Raw genomic sequence first — 25,763 nt, 5'->3', positions numbered from 1 at the left:
AGTTAGCCATGGAGCTGTCAAGATATGACTTCAGCGCTATGATTTTCTACGATTACAAGGAGTTAACCGCGGAGCAGTGCCTTGAAACTTTGGTGAATACTTTTGGGAATCTGCTTCTTCGCGAGCCAGTGTTGAAAATTGGTTTCGGGATTTTAAAAGGGGACGTACCTCACTTGAAGATGAACTTCGTTCCGGACGCCCAAACACTGCAGTGACTCCCGAAACCATCGAAGCTGTGAGGCAAATGGTGAAAGATGATCCTCATGTATCTTCCCTGGAGATCGAAGCGACTCTCAACATAGGGTCAACAGCAGCGCAGACAATTATGCATGAACACTTGGGTCTCAGTAAAAGGTTCTCGTTTGGTTCTCCATTTACTCACGGAAAGGGAAACAGAGGGTAGGGTGAAATGGTGTGAATTTATGTTGAATAAATTCAACCAAGGGGCAAGTCGTGATGTTTACAACATCGTCACGGGTGACGAAACGTGGATTTATTATTATGGTACGCTTACCAAGCAGCGGTCGCAAGTATGGTGCTTCAGGAATGAAGATCCCCCAACCAAAGTGAAGAGACCTCGGAGTGTTGGAAAGAAAATGGTTGCGTCTTTTTTCACACGGAAGGGACATGTTGCGACTGTTGTACTTGATAATCGGCGTACGGTGAATGCTGAGTGATACTCAACAGTTTGTCTTCCCACTGTGTTCAAGAAATGGAAAGCCCAACATCCAAGATCAAAACTCGGCCATCTTCTGTTGCATCATGAGAATGCAAGTGCTTACAGTGCTACAAGAACTGTAGACCTTTTGAACCAGGAAGGAGTCAGAGTGCTGCCACATCCACGCTATTCGCCAGACTTGGCCTTGTGCGATTTTTTTGTGTTTCTCAAAGTGATGTAACACTTGTGTGGACGTCGCTTTTCATCAGATGATGATGTGATTGGTGCTTATTTGGAGTCTGTAGACAATATAGACGAAAGCGTGTGGAATGAACAGTTTTCTGAGTGGTTTGAAAGGATGCAAAAGTGTACTCGTGTCCTTGGAGAGTACTTTGAAAAACTGTAAATGTTTTGTTCCAGTTCGATGCTTCTTGTGGTAGAGCTAAAAGCTTTCGGCATGGCCCTCGTTTTTATATTCTTCTTCTCTTCAGATAGGCCAGTATCCCCGGGAGGCTGCCCACCTTAAATTTTACAGCCCCTTAAATTTTTCAAGGTAGGCTTGCAAATAAACCATAATATGGTGATGAACTATAATATGGTTCAATTAGCCCCCTAACTTCTACAGGCCCCCCCTACATTTTTGGGGTGGCTACAAGCCTGCTCTCAGCTCTGAGATGATTAATGTTTTGTATATGGTAGTAAATTTGTAAAAGATTATATCGTGAAAGTATTGTGTCTTGTGTTCTGATGTCCACTAGTAAAAAAAAAAAAAAAAAAAATCATACACAAAGGCAAACGTTTTAAGAGTTCAGCCTTTGTTAAGGGGATCTTCTACCTCTTCGCTTATGTTTCTAACTTCCCATTTGAAAACATGTAAATTTTAATATGGTAATTTCTAACAAAGTATTGCAGGTAATGACTTGAAAATTTTAATACAAATACACAAGACCCATATAAATCCAACCACGGTCTCCAATTTACGTTACATGCGTTAGATTAATTGCAATATATTCTTCAGTAAGTTTGGCAACAGAGAATAAAAGGTATGCTGCAGAGGGGAGAGGGCTGACCATCTGTTCTAGCTGCTTTTAATGTGATTCTCACTTCTCAGTGGTTAGAATGGTCTGGACTGGAAGAGCCCAAAACCACTTCTTTCTTCCTTTCACGGTTTGTTTGTTTCTTCCACCCCCTGCAGTCACAAGAAGACAACTTGTTTCGGAAAGCATTTTGAATTAGTAGCAAAAAGCAAAACTGAATGGCACCACGGACGGATTAAAGGGAGGGGCGGTCACTCCCTCCGATAACATTTGAATACTTTGAATAATCGGAGTAAGAAACTAGAAATTGCGTAATCTAATAAGAAAAGTTTGTTGAAGTATACAGATCAAGATGCATTTCAAGTGTCACAGCATTGTACTCTCCTCCCCTCCACTCCCCTCCCAATTCCCTTCTGAAGAAGTTCTCTTTTGTTTCTCTGTTCCATATTAGCCTTTACACTTACACTTTCACTATCCAGTATTGATTTTGCCCATACCATCTGCACAGCAAGGCGAGTAAGGTTTACGAGTCCTCCCTGCCCCCTTTTCTGAAAATTGCTAATTATAATAAAATTTATCGAAAACAATTCATCCCAACGATAAAGACTTATACACATTCATTATTGCAATCTTAAAATAAACTCGCCGCCTGTCGCGTATGCTAGCGATCTAATATATACGAATAGATGAAAAGTTAGTTTGAAGCCTTATGTATTGTTTTTCTGTAAGTATGTCCGAATTCATACTTGTTTCTATTGTTACATCGACAAAAGTGAGTGCCAAATCGATTTAGGCTCGTTGGTCTTTGCGAGGTCCCTAAAGATGCAAGGCCGTGGGCAGTAGCCCACCACTTGAAACGCCTCTGCACTAGAGGTCTACACGTGCTCGGGCCTACAAAGCATGTATCACTTCGGGCCCGGGAGGGGTTCGGGCAGTAGCGTCATTTCAGATTTAGTTGGGGGGCAAGACCCCTTGATATATGTAAAATTTCGCGTTTTTCACTGACTTACTACTATTTTATTGATAAAATTTATATAAATCTCAAACTCAGGGGGGACAAATGCCCCTCCCTGCCCCCCTAAATGACGCCCCTGGGTTCGGGCTGTGAATTTTTAAATATACAACCATATTTCTCGGACTTTTTCGGGCCTAACTTTGTAAATATAGTGTAAAACGATACAAGTTGCACCGTTCTTTCTGGAGGACTTTTAAAACACAACTGCAAAATCAAACCTCGAATTGCTGTAAATAAAAATACAATTTTGCATTAATAATTAAGTTTCTGTAATTCGGGCTTATTTCGAGCTCATTTGATTATCACAGAGCTCAGTCCGGGCTCGGGCCTAAATGCTAAGACATACTTCGGACTCGGGTCGGGCCTCACATTGTAAATTCACTTGCCGGGCCCGGGCTGAAAATTCCGACCCGCGCAGATCTCTGCTCCGCACCCGCACACATTCAATCCTAGTCCAGAAAATCTCCTCCCCTCCGCATCGTCAATAATGGTAAATTTGTTCCTCGTATATTTGCTTATTATTGTAAAAGAAATTCAAACCAGAACTCTAAAATTCGTTCGTTCTCTGGGGTAATGTGAGTAATGCAAATTAAGAAAGATATGCGTAATATACAAATGTCAGAAAAACTTTATATCAATTTGAATAGACCTTTTACGTAATGTTTATTTTAAAAATAATAAACTTAGGCAAATATATCGAGGCATCTGAAATTTAATGTTAAATAGTGGTGAGTGAGCCAGAAGGGGCGTGCACTATTCAGTTAGTCAAAGAACTCATATATGTAGCTTGAAAACTACTACTATTTAAACCAATATTGAATTAGACAAATTTGTAAAAAGTAGGATAACTATAGTTGGAAATAGTGTATGTATTTTTTTAGGAGGAAACCCAGAAGTATATTCTCGATATAATAATAATAATAATAATAATAATAATAATAATAATAATAATAATAATAATAATAATAATAATAATAATAATAATAATAATAATCTTCCTCACTTCAATCATAGGTTGATGCGCAAGAAGGAAATTTTAAAACTTTTCTCTCACCTGGGAAAGCTGTTTTATAATTTGATAAGGTCTCTTCTTCGTAACTGCATCTATCCTTGGTCGGGCCGCGGTGGCTCAGTGGTAGAGCGTTCACCTCTAATGCATGGCGTCCTTAGTTCGATCTCAGCTCGCACCAATTGCTTTGTGGAGGACAAACACCATGTGTGGGGGTTTTCTCGGGGTTCTCCCGTTTCCTTCCACTTTATGCATTCCACCATTTCCTTCATTTCTCAACATCACTAGCTCCTTTAACCTACCAGGCATAACTGTGGGACGTAAAACTTATAGATTTTTCTATCCTTGGTCTTCCACTTCCTGGTTTTTCTTCTGCCTTTTCCTCTATCAACACGGTGGTCCAATCGGAGTGTCGGATAAGATAGGCAAGCATGCTGTTTCTTTTCTTTCCTATTATCTTCATGATCTGTCGTCCTTCACTAGCTTCCTTTAGTACGTCTTCATTCCTTCCCTTATTATTATTATTATTATTATTATTATTATTATTATTATTATTATTATTATTATTATTATTATTATTATTATTATTATTATTATTAATCTTTCTACGGGTACATCTCGCTTTTGTGGCAAGATTCGCCCTTTCTAAGGTTTTAAACTTTTGCTCTTGATTACAAAAAATCATTATACATTATAAAAGTCTATACAAAGAAATGTATAGGTCTACATATAAATAGTATACACACATTCTGCTATTATAAAAATAGTAAACATCTTACAAAAATAAATTATCAACGAAATACCTCACTACTGTCAAACAACATTTGTACTGTGTACATATTTATATTAATTATATAGACTGTCATGTCTTTGAATCACATGGCTACCCAGTTTGCCTCACGACGATGGGCAGACGCCAATAATTTGAATATTCTAGCAGGGAATCGAAACTAGAACCAGACGATCAAGAGTCGAACGCTCTAACTACTAGACTATGGAACCCCATTGAATGACTATAAGGTTAAAATTCAAATGATTCTACAAAAAACAATTATCAACGAAATATTTCACTACATTTCTAACACTAACGACATTTATACTGTTGATACATTTATATTAATTACTTTATGAAAACAGGTAGAATGACTATATATCTAAAATTAAAATGATCCTACAAAAAGCATTTTTTTTTTTTCCAACGAAATACCTTACTACTGTCAAATAACATTCATACCCTGTGTACACATTTATATTAATTACATTATAGAAAAGAATAGAATGATTATATGCCTGAAGTTAACTCGTCCAAAAAACAATTATCAATAAAATATCTTAATATTGTACACTGATTACATGTACTGTACACTTTATATGTTACCAACACACTAATTTCTGAAAATTGAATAAAAATATTGTATGTATGAAATATTACATTGACCCCACAAAACCAATTTTTGCCAAGTCTAATTCCATGTTTCAAAGACATTACTTTTAGTTTTATTACAAAGTAGAGCATTTATAGCGTCTTATACGAGAAGAATATAGAACTTCTTATCATGATAAAGTACGTACATTTAACACAAATACGTTATTTAGATACAATATTTTTGTTCGTTCCAAATTTTTAATACAAACTACTGCTGCTGTTGTCTTTTTACATTTACTGTCTTCGAGTTTATTTTTGTTTTTCGAATCTAACACTGAGGTTCACGACGGAGAGGAAGTGACTGTTCCAACCGAGAATCAACAATTCCAGGGAGTATGACTGCTATTTCTATAGACAGCCGACAAAAGGGCAAAGCTGCCCAAAACAAGTTTTTGAAAAAAAGAAAGAAAATTAGAAGGAAAGGAACAGAGGCGACATTGGTTTTTAGCCTGAAGCGCTCGTAAATCACTACCACGTGTCGCGAAGACTAGTAGGGCTAGAGGTTCAGAGGGCTCTCAATTCCTTCAAAAAGATCTATCCATATACTATATACAGCATAGTTGTTAAATTTTCTGAAGAATATATTGCAATTAATCTAACGCATGTAACGTAAATTGGAGACCGTGGTTGGATTTATATGGGTCTTGTGTATTTGTATTAAAAATTTCAAGTCATTACCTGTAATACTTTGTTAGAAATTACCATATTAAAATTTACGTGTTATCAAATGGAGAGTTAGAAACCTAAGCGAAGAGGTATAACATCCCCTTAAGTTTCGTCCAGTAGATTGATTTCTCTTATATAGTTTCACTCACTGGAACAGAATATTGTGTTCATTACTCGTCATGACATATCACTAGAGACCGGATGTTTAGGAACTAAAAACCTGGAAAATAGGCAGGCAAATAGGCACTTAAAATTTTAAAAATAGGCAGTAAAATAGGCACTAAAATGTAACTCGAAGTAATGAAGATAAATACTCAATACCATTAAAAAATAGATTCAAGTCATAGATAATGTTCAAAGAATATAGAAACATACTTGTTTGTTAAATAATATCTTCTTTTACTGTATATACAATAACGAGGCATGTTATGCATTGCACATACTAGGTGAATCTGGAAGATGTGCACATACTTCGGGAGGTGATTCGTGACATGAAAAGAAGACAAAAAGTGCTGTTGCATGTTGTCGAATTCTGCGTCGTGTTCGAGTGACAGGGGTGCCAAATTAGAATCGAAATCGAATCCTGACAATTGGAACGGTACATAAAGGTGTGCACATACTTCAGGAGATGACTCGTGACATTCAAGAGGACTTTTATCTTCTTTTCATGTCACGAATCACCTCCCGAAGTATGTGAACATCTTTGAAGTTCATCCTGTATATATATTGTAACGTACCACGAGCTTGTGTTTACAAACACATAATATAAGTAAATATGTGTGTATTATGTTACGTAAATTATATATTTTCCCAATGAAGGCTATTTTGAAGAAAATGTATAGAATAGGCAATATTAGGCACTAAAGCAATTATTTAGGCAGTAAAGGTCGAAATAGGCAAAATAGGCAAAATAAAATTGGCTTAAATCGAAACTATAACCCCCCATATAAACTTTAAAACGTTATTTTCGATCATATCTTTAATATTAAAAAATAGGCATTTTGCCTAACATCCGGTCTCTACATATCACAAACATTCATTATCAAAGGGCACAGTTGATCAATAGTGGAGTGCTCACCTCTAGTGTGAGTGGTACCTGGTTCGAATTCAAGCCATATGAATTTGTGATGGACAACATCGTCTCCGTGTGTTTTCTCGAGATTCAGACGTTTCCTCCCATATGACCATTCCACCGATTCTTTTATAATCATGGAGCTCCTCCGTGGCTAAGCTGTTAGCGTACGCGCCTTTGGCGTGGGAGGCCCGGGTTCGATTCCCGGCGGGAGCTCATGTGGTTCGGATTCCACGTTAATCAGTAGGTCCACGTCTTATATAGCCTCGCTGCTGAACGGGACGTTAAACTCAAAATCAACTCAACTCTTTTATAATCATTCATTCTCATTAATCATCCGTCTCCCATTGCCTACAGAACATATTCGTTTAACATATAAGTAGAAATTTCATTTTATTTTGTTCAGTAATAAGCCACTATAACCATTTTGTTATCATTACTGTGAGACCGTACCTGTTTATTCATTGGTTTAAATGTAAACTCATGTGCTCAAAACACTTCAGCCAATTTGTAAATGTTCACAAACACATGGACTAATATAAACAATTTACGAGTATGCTCCATTTCTAAAGAAAACGACAATAAGCGCGAAGATATTATGATGAAATAATATTGCTAATGTGTAAAGCAGTTCGAATGGCACCGGTAAACTATCACAATGCTCATCAACATAAGTATCATCGTAAGTTTGTGCGTCCTTGTGTTGAACTTAATAGAGAATTTAGATTATTCTTACTTAGAGAAATGTTTTTCATGTGTTAATTTCCTTGGCTTCCCCCTAACCGCATAACTATCGAATCCAGGATGAACTTGCATATAAGAAATGTGCACTCTACTATCAAATAACTATGCTTTTATATTGTTGATTTTTTCTTAAGAATGAATAAAATTCGTTTCGTAAGGTCGGTTGGTGACAGAAACATGAGAATATTAACATCGGCGCAAAACTGTCTTCAACATTGGGGGTAACGGGTAAGACCATTCCCATATTATATATATAAAAGCGATGTTCAAAATATTTATGAAGTTTGTAAAACAATGCTGTGGAGGATCAGGGGAGCAGAATTGTCTTCAGTGGCGTATTTAGGGGGCTATCGGGCTCAAGCAGTAGATGAAGTAGTAGAATAATACATATCAGTATTACAAATCACTGCCGTGAACACATTCTGAAATCTGAATACATGCATATTTACAGTGGCGGATCCAGGATATGATCAAGGGAGGGGCTAAACCGTAGTTTGCCGTTTTATCTAGTGTAAAGCAGGACTGAAGCCCACTTTATCCAGTGTAAACCTGAGCGTCAAGGGGGAGGCTATAGCCCCTATAGCCCTTCCCTTGGATCCGCCACTGCATATTTATAATTGGTGTGTTTCTAATTAGACATCCACAAAGATCCACGTTAAAATTGTTTTATAATAATATAAAAATATAAATAATGATTTCCTCTAAACTATGAAGAAAGAATATCAATTATGTATGACGCAACAAATAGTCTTATTTGAGCAAAATGATGATAATCTCAATAGCATTACAAGAATCGTTACAGAAATCTGACGCATGTCACATACTCTTTAGTTAACAGATGTAACCTTAAGATTATGGAGAAAAATATTACAGCAATTGAATTCTTTCCTTTGCTTACGAAGCATCCTCTCTCAAAAGAAAAATTGGTACACGCGGAAATACTTAGGAACAAACCATGGTTCGACCAGGAATGCATTAAACTAGCAGAGAAGAGAAAACAGGCAAAATTACGTTGGCTACAAAATCCGAATGAAATAACTACACAAAATTTCGTAGACATCAGGCGGGAAACTTCCAAAACTTTTAGAACAAAGAAACGCGATTTTTTGAAACCTAAAATTAAGGAACTTGAAGATAATAGTAAAAATAAAAACATAATAGTAAAAATAAAAACTTTCGGGACATGTACAAAGGGATCAACGAATTTAAGAAAGGCTATCAATCTCGTGCTTATATATTAAAGAAAGCTGACGGAACAGTTCTCACTGATACAGATAGCCTTTTAAATAGAAAGATTTCTTTGACGATTTGCTTAACACAATCCAAAAACTAATGTGTGGGGAGAAAGGGAGATACACACCGCAGAACCGTATATTCAAGAACTCAACCGAATAGAAGTAGAAATCGCTATAAAGAAATTAAAGAAACACAAATCTCTGGGTGTAGACGAAATTCCGGCTGAATTAATTTTAGCTGGAGGCGAAAAATTGTGGAACAAGATACACAAACTCATCCTCCTTATCTGGAACAAGGAAGAATCAATCATTGTTTCAATTCACAAGAAAGGCGACCAAACTGATTGTAATAATTGAGGAGTGTATTTCCAAAACATGCTAAATTCATTTGGTAGAATTCTTCAGAAATGGCGAAAAACTATGGCTTCTTACATTGAAACACTATGGCAGAATTAACCACAGAAATTAATGTGTTTTGACAAAAAATAATTACAAAATTTAACGTAAGAGGTTCCATAGTATACTCTTCCATATTCAATTCAAAATCGGACATTTTTGGATTTAACATGTTTTGGAAATACACTCCTCAAAGATTCTATTTGCAAAGACTGACCCCATACGCATATCAAATTATTGGAGATTATCAGTGCGAATTTAGACGAAATCGATCAACTATCGACCAAATATTTACCATTCGCCAAATACTCGAAAAGAATTGGGAATACAATACCCCGGTACATCAACTATTTATTGATTTTTAGAAAGGCTTACGACTCGGTTAGGAGAGAAAGATTGTACAACGTTCTTACAGAATTTGGAATACCGAAAAAGCTAATTAGATTAATTAAGACATGTTTAAATGAATCCGAAAGTAAATTCCGGGTAGGAAAATTTTTGTCCACGAGTTTTCACGTCCAGACTGGCTTGAAACAAGGTAATGCGTTGTCGCCATTATTATTCAACTTTGTCCTGGAACACGCTATAAGGAAAATCAAAGATAGCAACCAGGGCCTAGAGTTGAACGGTGCTTACTAGGTTATGGCGTATGCTGATGATGTAGATTTAATAGGGAATGATAGGAGAACAATAGAAAGAAATGCAGAGGTCTTATTAAACGCTTGCAGGAACATGGGTTTAGAAGTAAATGCAGAGAAAACTAAATATATAAAAGTGCGTCGGGACCGTAATACGGCAAATTATGAATGCGTTAAAATATTAAATAATACTTTTTATAACTACTTTCAAATATCTAGGATCAATATTATCAAACGAAAATTACATTCACGAAGAAATTAAATGTCGACTAAAAACAGGGAATTCGTGTTATTATTCAGTTCAAAATCTCTTGTCGTCACGAATTCTGTCGAGGAATTTGAAGCTTAAAATATATAAAACAATAGAGTAGAGGGGGGCAAGAGTACGTGGGGGGTAAGGATACGATCCCCTAAAATCAGGTGAATGTATTCGCGTATGGCAATAATGCGTCACGTGGGGTTTGATGTTAATGGCGTCTAGAACCTAAACAAGTTTGAGTCTGCTGCGGCAAACTACAAGCTATCTAGGTAATTATTTATGTTTTTCTAATAGTTTGATACAATATTGGGACATAAGTAGTTAATGAATAACTTACACAATTTTTTAACGATTTCAAAGTATTATAAAGCGTTAGTTTCTAACATATCCATTGTTTGACAGGATGAAGTAAATTGACTTTCTTCCAACAGTTGGCTGTACAACATCACGGGAAAGTCAATTGTGTAGTGAGTAGGCAAGGGTACGCAGATACCTACGGAGCAAGGGTACGCGTGCGTACTCTTGCCCCTTCTGTTCTATGAAAAAGAATCCAATTTGATTTAGAACTAACAATCAAAAAAGAATGTAGATTCCGTTGTAATAGAGAGTGACGGCAAACTTTACGAATACTGGTTCCCATATGTAGCCTCTAACGTTAAGAATTCTGAAGAATCCTGATATTTTCTTATGTACGAGGGATAAATTTTTATTCTAAATACCATTCCTTACATAACAGTATCTAAGGTGGTGTTTGAGTTTTCGAAACAGATGAACGTGTGAGATAGTGACATCTGCAGTTATTGAATAACGTTACGCTTGCTTATTTTATTCAGGTTTCAGAAATACTACGCTTTGTCCTCTTTTATCTTAAATGTCAGTAGTCTTCAGTAATAAATTTCAATGGGCCTTATGTAGAGTCGTTCTGATGCCTGATTAGTGCCATACTAAAAAGTTCGACTACCGTATGTTGTCAGTTTTTAGTAATCAAACGTTAAAACGACTCTGCATAAGGCGGTATCAGTCCAATGATTGGTATGGGATTCTATAAAGATATATGAAGCTAACCTAACCTAACATTGGACAATATGTAGCTTCATCAAGGATAGGTCGAGAAGTTTTCAAGTTACCCTCGTAGGTGACAAGCATTCTGTAACTGATGGAATAAGCTGGAAATATATTTTTATAAAGGGTCTAAATATTATCTGATTTTTTTTGTATCCTATGCATTCCCATTACTAATATAAGGAGAATTAAGGATTTTTCTTTTCTTTTTTTGAATGAGAATCTGCAACGTCTTTAGGTATCCTCGTCGCCATAAGCGCCTTTACATCGCAGTGACGGGTATGTGACCGCGCAGTACTCCAAGGAAGGGATGGTTGTATAAGAATTTGTGATTAATTTTGAAGAGTTTTTATTTTGACTAGGGAATTAACATAGGTGAAGGGAGTAAAAACACATATTTGAAGCATCAGTTCACTGCTATTGAAGCATCAGTGCACGAAAAGATTCGTATTCTCAGTTTTTCTATTTATTGTTTTATATGTTAAGTTAAACACCACAATATGTATCACTGATATCGCAGATCGTATTATTTTTTAAAATCGTGTTTGTAACCTATTGTCAAAACATTCACCTCCAGACATGATGTAGAGAGAAGAGAAAGAGATACGACATCTGTAATATATGTATATGTGATTCACTAAGTAACTGTAGAAATTAGTTAAAGGACAGATAAGAGAGCGAAAAGAAGCTCTAGAAGTCTGAACTTTTTAGAAACGTCCTAGATAGGTGAAAATATAGTTAAAAATTGCCAAAGGTATCGGGTCTAGGTCAAAACCCCCACAGCCAAAACCCCCACACTCAAGAAATGTCAAAACACCCACACAAACGGTCATAACCCCCACACAAATGGACAAATCTCCCAAACGCACGAACGGTCATAACCCCCACAGCCAAAACCCCCACACTCAAGAAATGTCAAAACGCCCACACAATCGGTCATAACCCCCACACAAATGGACAAATCTCCCAAACGCACGAACGGTCAAAACCCCCACAGCCAAAACCCCCACACTCAAGAAATGTCAAAACGCCCACACAATCGGTCATAACCCCCACACAAATGGACAAAACAGCCACACATAGCAACGGTCATAATCCCCACATAAATGGACAAAACTCCCACAAAATCGGACAAATCCCCCACACTCTGAAATGATCGTCATTTCACGTCTTTGTTGCGGCTCTTTATGACGCCCAAGAAAAATAGTTGCAACATCAGTTTAAGTGGAATAAAAATGTTATTAAAAAGTACAAGGGCAATACATGAGTATGGGGTTTTTGTCAATTTGTGCGGCAGTTGTGACTATTTCTGCATGTGGGAGTTTTGTCCATTTGTGTGGGGGTTTTGTCCATTTATGTGGGGATTGTGACCGTTGCTATGTGTGGCAGTTTTGTCCATTTGTGTGGGAGTTATGACCGTTGGAGATTATGACCGTTGGAGATTATGACCGTCTACCAGTGTGGGGGTTTTGGCTGTGGGGGTTATGACCGTTCGTGTATTTGGGAGATTTGTCCATTTGTGTGGGGGTTATGACCGATCGTGTGGGCGTTTTGACATTTCTTGAGTGTGGGGGTTTTGGCTGTGGGGGTTTTGACCGTTCGTGCTTTTGGGAGATTTGTCCATTTGTGTGGGGGTTATGACCGTTTGTGTGGGCGTTTTGACATTTCTTGAGTGTGGGGGTTTTGGCTGTGGGGGTTTTGACCGGTTCCCAAGGTATCATGTAAATTACCTCTTTTCTTATATTCTAGTATACTTTTTCTTTCACATCCAAACATCTCTATTCAGAATTACGAGATAAAGGTGGAGAGAGAAACATTCCCATTTCAAGAATTATATCAGGAAAAAAATCTTTTGACTTAGACTAGATTCGAACTCGCAACCCTTGCATCCATGGCTCAGCGCTCTACCGATTAAGCTAACAACTACTGTTGGAAAAGCCACATTTCTACAACTACCGGTTGCTGAATGGTGTGTATTAACCAAGTTTGCCGAGATAATTGCTTCATATAGCTATAATAATAATAATAATAATAATAATAATAATAATAATAATAATAATAATAATAATAATAATAATAATAATAATAATAATAATAATAATAATAATAATAAAGCAGAAGAAGAACAGAATCTAAAAAGTCACATATGTTAAAAGTTTGACGTGCAGAGTAAGTCCTAATATGAGATTTTATTAATTATATATAATAAATGTAAGCGTGGTTTATTCGTGTGTGCTACTCAAACTGCGCAACTCACTACCTAGTCCCATAAGGGTTGTACGCTTATGGTACAGTAGCCTTGCGTCCTCCAACCGTGAAGAATGTTTCTGTTTGAACCTATGCGTGCCCAAAGAGGAAGGAGATTGAAAGAAAGAAAAGTGGTTTAGAAGCGTGTCTTTCAGCTACTACTCTATACAAGACGTGCATCTACGACTTAACGTGGAACCCGAACCACACGACTCCTGACGGGAATCGAAACCCATATCATCTCTAGTTCTATCATGGGAGACACAGGAACATGTAAAAATAATCGAAAATTTCTTCTATCTTTCTGATAAAGAAAACAAAGTTGATACCAGATATAAATAACGAAAAAACATATGAATTTAAATGTAAAATTTGAGTCCAAAATACCCACTTATAAACAACTGCTGAATTTTAGAAAATAAAGACATGTAAATTGAAGTTATGTGATTAACTTGGAGCTTCAAAAACCAACACCCAGAAACCGCCGTGTAAAGTCTAACTGATGCAAATTTTTTTATTGCATAACTTGCTTTCGTCTAGGCGGGAGTCCGCCCCCAGACGCTTGCATTTGCTCTTTCTCCGACCTCTCACTTCTCATATCCCTAAGACCTCTGATCTTAAGTGGTTTCGAGATATGGCTATCTTATTGTAACAATTTCAACTCCCAACTTTGACTTCCTGCTGTTTTTCTTCTAACCGTAATATATATACTCTTAAGGGATTTTGGAATATGGCCAATCTGTTTTACCAATTACAATTTAAACCTTTTTTTCCTAAGGAAAAATGAAAAAACGCAGAAACATGTCTTTAATTGTTTTACTTGCAAAACCTAAACACCAATTTTCATTCCCGGCGGGAGCTCATGTATTTCGAATTCCACGTTAATCAGTAGGTTAACGTTTCATATAGCTTCGCTACTGAATGGGACGTTAAACTCAAAATCAACTCAACCAATTTTCATGTCAATAACCTTAACGATTTTCGAGTTATGACCATCCAATTATAACAATTGTAACTTTACCCTATTTTCTTCCTTTCTAGAGCAAATATCATAAAAACGCTTACATACATATCTAATTATTTTAAATGAGAAGTCCATATACCAAATTTCATGTCGTTAACACTCAAAGATTCCAAGGTATGGGCATTTTAAGATAATTGCCACTCCTCTTTCTCCCTTTTCCCTTCAAATTTCCAACTATTCTTCTTTTAGTGGAACCTTACATTACAAATCATATGCCCTTTCTAAACTTCAAGTTTCTAGCTTAAGCGGTTTGGCCTAGCGTTGATCAATCAGCCAGCCAGAACTTGTTATTTTATATAGAAAGATACATAATAAAGCAAATTAATGACAAAAATATTACTACAAAAGCAATATAGCAAAGAACTCATATACTGTGTTAAAATATGTAGATATTCATTCATTTGGTAAAATTCATAAAACTAAGCTTCAAGTCTAACATTATCACAGGTTTGATTTTGACAAAGAGATATGCTCTTACACTTCATTAAAAGCATATTTAAATAGTGTTTTCTAGTGATACAAATATGGTAATTAGCTTAATTTCTCGTTTTCTTTGTTACTGTAAAGTTCATGTTATAAAGACACTTTTCTGCCTTTCAATTTGGCAAAATCTCTTATTATTGCATCCAGATCAATTTCATTCAGAATGTCATCTTCAATGGCCATCAAAGCTAGTCCATTTAATCGTTCTTGAGATATACTTGATTTCAAATAATTCTTTATTAATTTTAGTTAAACTAGTTCAATACACAACAAATGACAAAAGTGTGTCTTAATTTATATGTAATTTGTCCCCGATCAGTGGCAGAACTTTAAAATCATGTTTCTCCGCAAAAATTCTTTTCAGGACCCCTTATGCCTATAGAACAATTCAATTCTTTCATGTTTCTTTCCAACATAGACGTTCGAAATCAGGCAGTAACACAATGTAAACACAAGTAATGATGCACCCATTGAGGTCCGAAGATTTTTTCGGAATAGCCTACAAAATGCAAATAATTTTGTGTATTTGCCCCCTGAAATTATGCTAATTGGGGGATCCAGACTCTCAGACTACCTGTTCAGTGTTTCGTCCACACATATTTTAGGGGCCACTCCCCCCGGGAGGAGATCAAAATAATACGTCTATAATATAATAATAAATAAAAGAGTACCAGCAGTGGCCCTACTAAGTGTGCCCCCCGGAAGATGTTTTGTGAATAGAAAACTGCACCTATTAGGGATGCGCACGATACAAGATTTGTGGCTGTCTCGTCTCGAAAATGTGCTGTAAAAGTGATGGCTCGACTCGAAAAATGTATATTTCTCTATTGGAAGAGCCGTGTCTCGACTCGAATTTTGTCTGGAAATTTCTGTCTCGACCTGGCCCCTTGCGCATCCGTAGCACCTATGTCGTTACATCCCTGAACACAAGTAACTAATAATCAAAACTCTACTTTGCATTAGAATTATTACTAATTTAAAATATCGCTCCATCTAAATTTATTAGCAGAGAATGGATTAATAATTATTGTTATCTGTCATAATAAAACGAGCATCTGTATACGCTGCTGTGATTGAAAGTGAGTGTACTGAAAATAATACTTGTCATCCAAATTACCTTTCGTCGCTTTCGATTTTATCCTTTCAAGTTCTATACTTATATGCCACGTGAAAACTAATTGTATTCAAACAAATTTTGAAATACATGAAATTTAATTCAGACCCGTAACCGAAATGACCTTATCGTTCCATTTTAATTCAACAATTAAATTACTGCAATCAGGTTAAAATAAATTTGTCAGCTTCAAAAGAATGTCGACCTGCAAATGCTTCGTTAACAGTGACTGATATTGACAACTCCCCACCTCAATATTTGTCTAATTTTGTCCAGCACTCGAAAGAAACTTTTTTAGAGCCTTCGGTTGCCTCTTATCTTCTTTCACGTTTTGTAGCTTTCTTTTCCGATAAAATGCTCACTTGGTTTTATATTGTTGGTCATTATTATTACATGAAAAACAAAGTACTATTAAAAAGTGAAAGCACACATCATTATAAATTAAAAATATAAACAAAAACAAAATGACTTAGGATAGAAATGAAAATGTTTACGAATGACAAATGACTAATAGATATTAACAAAGTGAGCATTAAGCACTGGACAGCGATTGTGAGTCATTAGGAACTTAAGTTAAAATTTCCCTCAGAAATGATTTTTAAAGAACCCATTTGTACCGCCCGTCTTTTCTTAGTATTCGCTCCACTCCCTGGACGAATGGACAAGAAAGCCTACTTGCTTGCATGGGGGCCCGAAGAATGTTTTTAGGGGGGTCATCTCCCTCGTTACTATATTACGTTTGGTATTTTTATTTGTATTAAGAAAATCTTAAGAAATTATACATATACATTATACTTATCGTAAGCCAGGTGGGGCCTGGCCCTTTCGTCCCCTTTTGGGTGCCCATGCTTGCTTCAACTTTGGTAATGTGCATTTCATTTACGGTGATCTTTCTCAACCCTTAACTGTTGAGAAAGGAATGAAGAGTCTGTTATATTTGTATTTTGTGCATATGGTGGGATTGGGGAAAGAATACCAGTCTTTAGCTCTACGGTCATAGTGCTTAATACAACATCTATTGAAAAGCTAAATTTACATTGATTTTATCTCATATTCGTAAAATATCCCTTTTCCCTCTTTAAAAGATCTATCCTGTGCCATGGAAATTTTCCTCAAACTAGCATCTCTTGTGAGTGTGGCATTGGCATCAATTTCTAGAGGATATCAGGCTTAGCGCCTATTTTGAATTCTCCCTGTATGTTGTTATTGTTCTTCAAACAAGAAATTGTAATTATTAAATAATAAAGAAGAGACTTCCCTATGTTGTCACCTCATCCCAATACAAATTCATGCTTACCATTCTCTTCCTAGTTTCCGTAACTTCATCAAAACAAGCTCAGCCACGCCGTTTCAGCAATTAACAAACTTCCCTATTGACTAAGATAATTGTGATGAGCTGGTCACCCACGTGCGGAGCACCAGGAAGAAGCGAAAGCAAAGAAGTAGAACAAAACCAGGGGACACGGGACCCTCGAGGTGAGAAGTGTGACAGAAGCCGCCAGAAACACACTTTGGACCCCTATTCAGAAGAGTCGTCGTAGCAGCAATTGAAAGACGGTCGGCACGCCTGGGCCCTCACCAACCATTGCATGACAGAGGTGTCATTCTGAAGAGGCCAGGACATCTGGGAGCTGTTGCCCTGAGGTCGAGATGTTCTTCACTCTCGAACGTGAGGTCCGGGATCGATACCAGACGGAAACACTCAACGAATTGGAGGATAAGGCTTCACCCGATATTTGAAGAGGCTCATCATATCGAAATGGCTGAGGTACAGTAAAACCCTTTCCTTTCCTAACCTTTGTGTCTCTGTGATTTCTTCTATTAGAAAACATGCATTTCATTTCATTCATCCCCAATTAATTACTTCAGCGCTGTACTGCTCAGATCCCCACGTACTTTCTCTCTTGCCATGCAAAGTGCTATCCCCACATTCTTTCAGTAAAGAACTGATAATTGAGCAAATAACTGTGGTTGTAACTCCACAGTACAATACAGCAAGAAATTGATGTGCGAGTCCATTTCATTTGTAAAGGGGTGTTTTACAGCCAACCAAGCGAAGATTCGACTTTATTGTCCTTTTGATGTATTTTATCTGTATCTCCGTCTGTACAATATTTATTCGAAGCTATATGAGGAAAATTTTTCATCATAACATTTTTAAAATGAACATTTACATTTAAAACAAAATTCATTTTTCTAATTTGGTGCCCTGTTCACCTGGCGTCTCCTGCGGACGCGTAGTTCGCAGGATTCAAGATCCGGCCCTGCAGTAACAATGGAATTCTGTATTACCGCCCGACTATCGTTGTTGTGAAAACATTCATCATAATATGACGTAGGAAAGTGAGTTACATTAAGGTCTAAGATCTAATATCAAAGTTGAAACATCGCAAGTAAAACAAAAACATATAATAGCAAAAAGTTTTGAAAATAATTTCAGTTTAAACTAGCTGCGACTACATTTAATTCAAAATTGAACTTCTGGAGCGCAACATATGAGCGTAATTAAAAGAAAAAATCAATAAGAACAGTCGGGATTTGAACCTAAAGAAAACAAGTAGGAGTCCCTTATACTAACCATTCATCTACTATATTTTGTTTACTAAAAATATTTTCCATGCAGCAAAATGCCATTTCACACTGAAACATTAACAACATAAGAACAAAGTTTTCAAGAAAATTTCCCAAAGCTTATGTATTAAAAGTATCCCGGTATTCGCCGAGTGGTACTGCAAAATCACTAGTCAGGATGCCTCGTATCGAAATTTGAACCTGGAGACTCCCAATTACAAAGGTCAACGCTAACCAGTAACCTACGTTCGCTCAGTAAATGTCATGAAATTACTTTTCTGTAATCATTTTTGGAAAATGTTTATTATTTTCATGAAGCAAAGAGTGCATCTTCTACTTGGGTTGAGAACTATATACTATACTTCTAAGAGTCAACTAATAGTTGATGTTTATTATTTCCGTCGATTTTCTACGTCTGCTAAGTTATTTCAATTTTTTTAAAGCTTTCCCTTCCGGTTATGACAATGATTAGAAATGAAGAGTCCTCTTCTTATACAATTCTTGATCATTGTAACATTTTTAGTCTAAATTCTGAATTATTGAAAATATTTAAATTAGTTAGAATGAAGAGGATAATACTAAGAAACATGATTAGAAAAAAAAGAAACATTGTTGTTTAACGAATTGATAGAATCAAGCTTTTTCAAAACATAAAAAAATACTGTATGGTATGGGATGATCATGGAAAAAGTAAAAATAGCCATCGAGGACACACTAACCAATCACTGTACGCAGGTAAGTCAAGGTTCGTTAACTTGAAAATGAAATGAAATGAAATCTTTGAGTTTTACGTCCCGCGGTTATGCCGGTTAGGCTAAAGGAGACGGTGATGATGAATAATGAAGGAAATGGTGGAATGAAGAAAGTGGGAGGAAACGGGAGAACTCCGAGAAAACCCATGCACACTGTGTTTATCCACCACAAAGTTCACTTGGCGGGGACTGGGATCGAACCCATGACCCCAAGCACCAGAGGTGAACGTTCTATCACTGATTCGTTAACTTGGTTATATGAAGAAATCACTAACAGAAAATAGCTGATAGCTTTACGCCTAACCATCTCAGCGACCTCGAAACTATGAACTCTACATGAACACCGGTTGTCGTTTTCGATCATTTTATATGTTACTCCCTTCCCAAGGTTGCTTGAAGCTCCCTTCCAAGGTCGCAAGCTGTCTTGCCCCTTATCCTAATGCATGAAAAGCAAATAATATTTTCGCCAGCGAGGGGCAGGGAAGGAAGAACGCACACAACTCGCTGTATAGCTTTAGGGCAAATACCTAAAGGCACAAGCAATAAACCACCTGACCAAGAGCAATGTTGCGAAACATAAGGCAGGGTAAGCCCACGCTCAGCCTGTTCGGCACAAAATCACTGACCCTTCGAACAAGATAACAATATTGCGCTCTCAGAGTCAGGTTTTAATTGCATTTGTGTTGAAGTACGTTTTCTTTGATTTTTAAACATTTGATGAATTTCTTACACACTGTTGTGTATGATATTTTCTATGTGGAATATTATTGAATATTTTCTACTGTACACATTGTGTAAATAGAACTCATCTGTATTTCTTACATTGACTTTGAAAACTTTAGCAATGCCCTCATGCGCTGTGTACGGCTTTAAAATGAACACACAAAATAGAAAAGTTGGTGAAGCGAATGTCAAGTTCCGTTCATTTCCAAAGCAGGGAGATTTACAGCAATTGTAAAGCAATAGGAGTGTAATTTTGTCATCTGTAATTGGACCCAAAAAGCCGTAGGTCCACGCTGCTTATGCCCTTAGCAGAGCTGAGCTGATTTTGAGTTTAACATCCCGTTCAGCAGCGAGGCTATATGATATGTAGACCTACTGATTAACGTGGAATCCGAATCACATGAGCTCCCACCGGGAATTGAACCTGGGTCTCCCACGCCAAACGCACGTACGCTAAGCTTGTGCCCTTAGTTTTATGAAATTTACCAAATGAATGAATATCTACATATTTTAACACAGTATATGAGTTCTTTGCTATATTGCTTTTGTAGTAATATTTTTGTCATTAATTTGCTTTATTATGTATCTTTCTATATAAAATAACAAGTTCTGGCTGGCTGATTGATCAACGCTAGGCCAAACCGCTTAAGCTAGAAACTTGAAGTTTAGAAAGGGCATATGATTTGTAATGTAAGGTTCCACTAAAAGAAGAATAGTTGGAAATTTGAAGGGAAAAGGGAGAAAGAGGAGTGGCAATTATCTTAAAATGCCCATACCTTGGAATCTTTGAGTGTTAACGACATGAAATTTGGTATATGGACTTCTCATTTAAAATAATTAGATATGTATGTAAGCGTTTTTATGATATTTGCCCTAGAAAGGAAGAAAATAGGGTAAAGTTACAATTGTTATAATTGGATGGTCATAACTCGAAAATCGTTAAGGTTATTGACATGAAAATTGGTTGAGTTGATTTTGAGTTTAACGTCCCATTCAGTAGCGAAGCTATATGAAACGTTAACCTACTGATTAACGTGGAATTCGAAATACATGAGCTCCCGCCGGGAATGAAAATTGATGTTTAGGTTTTGCAAGTAAAACAATTAAAGACATGTTTCTGCGTTTTTTCATTTTTCCTTAGAAAAAAAAGGTTTAAATTGTAATTGGTAAAACAGATTGGCCATATTCCAAAATCCCTTAAGAGTATATATATTACGGTTAGAAGAAAAACAGCAGGAAGTCAAAGTTGGGAGTTGAAATTGTTACAATAAGATAGCCATATCTCGAAACCACTTAAGATCAGAGGTCTTAGGGATATGAGAAGTGAGAGGTCGGAGAAAGAGCAAATGCAAGCGTCTGGGGGCGGACTCCCGCCTAGACGAAAGCAAGTTATGCAATAAAAAAATTTGCATCAGTTAGACTTTACACGGCGGTTTCTGGGTGTTGGTTTTTGAAGCTCCAAGTTAATCACATAACTTCAATTTACATGTCTTTATTTTCTAAAATTCAGCAGTTGTTTATAAGTGGGTATTTTGGACTCAAATTTTACATTTAAATTCATATGTTTTTTCGTTATTTATATCTGGTATCAACTTTGTTTTCTTTATCAGAAAGATAGAAGAAATTTTCGATTATTTTTACATGTTCCTGTGTCTCCCATGATAGAACTAGAGGTGATATGGGTTTTGATTCCCGTCAGGAGTCGTGTGGTTCGGGTTCCACGTTAAGTCGTAGATGCACGTCTTGTATAGAGTAGTAGCTGAAAGACACGCTTCTAAACCACTTTTCTTTCTTTCAATCTCCTTCCTCTTTGGGCACGCATAGGTTCAAACAGAAACATTCTTCACGGTTGGAGGACGCAAGGCTACTGTACCATAAGCGTACAACCCTTATGGGACTAGGTAGTGAGTTGCGCAGTTTGAGTAGCACACACGAATAAACCACGCTTACATTTATTATATATAATTAATAAAATCTCATATTAGGACTTACTCTGCACGTCAAACTTTTAACATATGTGACTTTTTAGATTCTGTTCTTCTTCTGCTTTATTATTATTATTATTATTATTATTATTATTATTATTATTATTATTATTATTATTATTATTATTATAGCTATATGAAGCAATTATCTCGGCAAACTTGGTTAATACACACCATTCAGCAACCGGTAGTTGTAGAAATGTGGCTTTTCCAACAGTAGTTGTTAGCTCAATCGGTAGAGCGCTGAGCCATGGATGCAAGGGTTGCGAGTTCGAATCTAGTCTAAGTCAAAAAATTTTTTCCTGATATAATTCTTGAAATGGGAGTGTTTCTCTCTCCAACTTTATCTCGTAATTCTGAATAGAGATGTTTGGATGTGAAAGGAAAAGTATACTAGAATATAAGAAAAGAGAGGTAATTTACATGATACCTTTGGCAATTTTTAACTATATTTTCACCTATCTAGGACGTTTCTAAAAAGTTCAGAATTCTAGAGCTCCTTTTCGCTCTTATCTGTCCTTTAACTAATTTCTACAATTACTTAGTGAATCACATATACATATATTACAGATGTCGTATCTCTTTCTCTTCTCTCTACATCATGTCTGGAGGTGAATGTTTTGACAATAGGTTACAAACACGATTTTAAAAAATAATACGATCTGCGATATCAGTGATACATATTGTGGTGTTTAACTTAACATATAAAACAATAAATAGAAAAACTGAGAATACGAATCTTTTCGTGCACTGATGCTTCAATAGCAGTGAACTGATGCTTCAAATCTGTGTCTTTACTCCCTTCACCTATGTTAATTCCCTAGTCAAAATAAAAACTCTTCAAAATTAATCACAAATTCTTATACAACCATCCCTTCCTTGGAGTACTGCGCGGTCACATACCCGTCACTGCGATGTAAAGGCACTTATGGCGACGAGGATACAATAAAGCCAGTAGGCCTATTTACCGAAGAAATGGAGAACGAATTAGTGCAATATATCACATTACTGGATCAATTCTTCTATAAATTAACTTTAAAAGATCTAAGAAGAATGGCATACAATTTTGCTGAACGTAACTAGGTGCCCCATATCCTTTAGCCGTGTGAATCGAATGGCAGAAAGAGATTGGACAGAGTCTTTCCGTCGTAGACATTTAACAATTGCTTTGCCACAGCCTTCAAAGACTGGTCTGGGGAGAGCTCGTGGTTTTAGCAAGCCACAAGTTGAATTTTTGTTTTAATTGTCTAAAAGATCTTGTAAGACAAAACGGCTTTTCTCCACGGGATATCTACAACATGTACGAAACTGGAATAAATACGGTTCCTCATAAAGTTCCAAAAGTCGAGTAAAAATCAGTTGTGAATAAAACTGTATCTAGTGATTTTGGAGTTAACATAACAGCTGTTTCATGGTGAGTGCATCTGGTTCCTTTATTCCCCAGATATTTAACACAAAACAAATGAAACAAGAATTATTCGATGGCTCGCCGCCAGGTTCTGTGGGAATATCTAATTCTGGTTCATCAACTCACAACTTTTCGTAGAATGGTTATATTATTTACACCAACATGTGCGATCAAATTCGGTTACGAAAAAGGTATTTTTACTTGTTGACAATCAGACCTCTCACATTTCAATCGAAGCGATTGATTTCTGCAGGCAAAATAGGATAGTGATGTTGAATTTACCACCAAATCCCAGTCATAATTTGAAACCATTAGATCGCTCCTTTTTTTGACCCGATGAAATCCTGGTATTCAACTGTGTGTGATAAATGGATGAGGAATCATCCATCCCACATAATTCCAAGTTGCGAGTTTGTTTACTGAGGCTTACTACAAAAAAGACTCATAAAATGCTTCGTGTGAAGTGTTCTACTGTATGGGGCGGAAACGTGGACATTACGTAAAGGTGATGAAAATCGACTGGAAGCCTTCGAAATGTGGGTGTGGAGAAGAATGGAAAGAATTAGTTTGGTCGAGCAGAAAACGAATAGAAAGTGTTAGAAATGGTGGGTGAGAAAAGAACACTTTTAGATATTATCAGGAAGAGGAAGAGAAACTGGTTGGGACATTGCCTAAGAAGATATTGTATCATGAGGGACGTCCTAGAGGGTATGGTGGCGGGAAAGAGAGGGAGGGGGCGAAGGAGACTACAATTAATGGATGATATAAAAACAGAAAGATCATACGCGAAGACGAAGTTAGCGGAGGACCGTGGAGCATGGAAGCTTCTCAGCTGCGACAAGTGACCTGCCAATAAAGGCAGAATACCTATGATGATGATGACTACAAAGCTGCAACCATTGGTATCCAGCCTTCAAAAATCTGGAGTTGTCCTACTGAATCCAGATGTGTTCACTGAAGAAGATTTTCTTCCTTCTATTGTGGATGTGATAGACTTAAATGTAGAAGCCAGGTCTGAAGACGAAATCATTCCTGAAGCAACAAATCAAGCATAAGACCTGAATAGAGCCCAAAATCGTTCATCGGATGATTCACTGGAAGTAAAAAGGGACCCATGCGGTGCATCCAGATCAAACACTCCTTTGCCAGTTGCTCGTCCTCCTCCATCTGTTACCAAACCTTTAAACAGTAACGCTAGATCCTCATTAGAAGCAAGCAAGAGCTCATGCTGACTGTCCACTTCAAACACTCTTCTGCCGGTTGCTCGTTGTCATTCATCTGTTACCAAACCTTCAACCAGTAACGCTAGATCCTCACTAGAAACAAGCAAGAGCTCATGCGGACTGTCCACTTCAAATACTCTTCTGCCGGTTGTTCGTTCTCATTCATCTGTTACCTAACTTTCAACCAGTAACACTGGACTCTCACTAGAAGCAAGCAGGAGCTCATGCGGATTATCCACATCAAACACTTCTCTGCTGGCTGCTCGTTCATCGGTTACCAAACCTTCAACAGTAAACTAGATCTTTACTGGAGGTAAGCAGGGGCCCATGTGGACCATTCACATCATGCACTCCTTTGGTAGTTGTCAGTCCTCCTCCAACTGCTACCAAGCACTCAACCAGTAGATCTTGAATCTCGAAGTCAATCAGATTCTGACATCCTCTACTTTCAAGCAGAATTTACTTTCGAAAAGGCGCCCTCCAAAGAGCAAAGGCAATCATCATCTTGCACCAGGAAAGCTACAACCGAAGTTGTAGCGACAACTCCTCAGGTCAGTGAGGAAGTAGTGTACGAGTGTCCATTATGCAATATCATTTACAGTGATCCACCAATAGAAGACTGGATGAAGTGCGCAAGATGCTATGAATGGTGGCATGAACAATGCACATCATATAAAGGAGTAGGCACCTTCATCTGTGATAATTGTTAATGCTCTTTTGGGTGCGTACTCTTGCCCCTTTGATTTCGTACTCTTGTCCCACATATAGGGGCAAGAGTACGAATTTGAATGTTTTCATTTTATGAGTTCTAGTTCCTCTAAGAATAGAGATATATAAAAGTTGAGTTCACATTTCGTAAAGGAGAGTTCAAGTTTTGTGTTCCATGTAAAAGTTTTCCGTTGTAACTATTTTTTACCAAAATATATAAGTTTAATTAAAATTTGCGTACTCTTGCCCCCCTTTCCTATAATCATGTCTGTTGTTCTGTATGGTTGCGAAACATGGTCACTTACTCT

The sequence above is a fragment of the Thermobia domestica genome, chromosome 12 (genome assembly GCF_964235325.1).
Source record: "Thermobia domestica chromosome 12, izTheDome1.hap1.1, whole genome shotgun sequence".
NCBI lineage: Eukaryota > Metazoa > Arthropoda > Insecta > Zygentoma > Lepismatidae > Thermobia > Thermobia domestica.
Note: the sequence above shows the minus strand (reverse complement) of the source record.